Here is a 1,781-nt window from a genome sequence, read left to right as displayed (position 1 = left end):
GACACAGTAATCTCTATGGACTAAAATGGTGGAGCTTACAAGATTAGGAATAAGACCAGTGGAGCAGGCAAAATAAATGCCATTAAGTGCAGCAATATATGTAAAGGTTGAATTTACAAGAGTAATATTGCAAATTTCTTGTAAAGTCACCAGGGGAAGCATAGAAGGTCCCAATAAGCACGTTCCAATTCCGGACACCTGTGTGACTGTAAGGTTGACTCCCTCTTGGTGCTGCCACCGTAAGGCATTAGAATTATTAGTTGTAATTACTTCTAATGGTAAGGCTATGCCCTCGTAGAAGGATGGCCATGGTGAGTAACACACCCAGCATTCCTGAAAATCAGTGGCATTAATTTGATGTATGGCCTCTTCATTGAAGGGCAGAAGCAGAAGGAATGTAATTGCCTTTGGCAGGGTTACTAAGTGACTAGAAATCACAGGATGGCCCACCAAGATGTGTTAATAATGGTAATTTAGAAAGTTCCTCAGAAGAGATACTTAGGAAGCCCTGAGGGAGAGGAAGATTTAAGGTATTTCAGGAAGATGATCTTATCGAAAGCTCCAGGTCAGCCAGGAATGCACTATTGTATCCGGGCAGTAGTCTGGTCAAGCCAGATGCCAAAATTTAGGTGGCAGCAAGGTGCCAGAAGGTCCCCTTTATTTTATTTTTACAAGGCTATAATCCCAAGGGAACCATGCCTGTCTTAGGTGGGAATCTGGGGTCTTCAACCCCAGATTCATCATTGGATACATCAGCAACAATTGGCTGAGCTCCTGTCTTAGGTGGCAAAAAAGGGGAGGGGTAACAGAAAACCACTGTGGATTCTCTTACCTGTCACTGGCTAACTGGTTCAGCTCACTGGGATGATTACCATTAGGCCTATTCATAGTCTTGGCTGACCATCTCTAGCCTTTGATAGTGTACCTGGATGGGCTGTACCTTTAGGGCCTTAAACTGCTGTTTAATAAAAGCCATAATTTTGTTGAAGAGAACTGGTCCTATTGAAAGAATTATCAATAAGATAAGCAGGGGACCAAGGAAAGGAAGGAGATAGGGAAGGAGCCCATTCCTGTGCTGCTTAAGTCCACCATGAACATATATCAGCTGGAAGCAAAGGATCACAGCCCATGGAAACAGTTGTTTTTTTTTTGTTTGTTTGTTTGTTTGTTTGTTTTTTCCATCATTTCTGTAAAGAGATATAAAAGGAATATGTTCTCAGGGTAATTCTTTTACCCTGGACTGATGAGTGTTATTATTATTATCTATATGCTTTACTAATCGTTCTGGCAACCATATGGCTGCATCTATCTTTTTAGAATTGATGCACACTGTTTCTCTGCCCCGTATCAGGACAGGACCTGGACCATGCCATTTATTGTCCAAATGATTTTTCCATAGGACAGTAGCAAACTGTTTTTCTGTATCCATATGCCAGAAACATTCCACAGCTGAATGTCCATATTTTCTAGTTTCAGGCCCTTGTTAATTAAAGCCTCACAGTGCTTTTCCAGAGTACAGAAGAATGTAACCACCCCAGACCCTGGTCCTCTGCTCGGGCAGAGATAAGGAAGTGAGCAAGCAAAGACCTCCACTCTGCAAAGAAGAATGACCAGATCTATGCTTGAGAGATAACATCACCTAGCAATCAACCCAAATGGACTCACTTCTTCTCCTGAAGAGTCCCTGACCTTCTCTCAGGCTCGCTCCTCAGAGAAGACACAGGTTGAAGCTAATTGCTCTTCCATCTTTGGCTGTAGCCACATCCCCACTAGCAGGAGAT

The sequence above is a fragment of the Meriones unguiculatus genome, assembly GCF_030254825.1.
Source record: "Meriones unguiculatus strain TT.TT164.6M chromosome Y unlocalized genomic scaffold, Bangor_MerUng_6.1 ChrY_unordered_Scaffold_25, whole genome shotgun sequence".
In the NCBI taxonomy this organism is placed as follows: domain Eukaryota; kingdom Metazoa; phylum Chordata; class Mammalia; order Rodentia; family Muridae; genus Meriones; species Meriones unguiculatus.
This window is presented reverse-complemented; position numbering follows the sequence as displayed.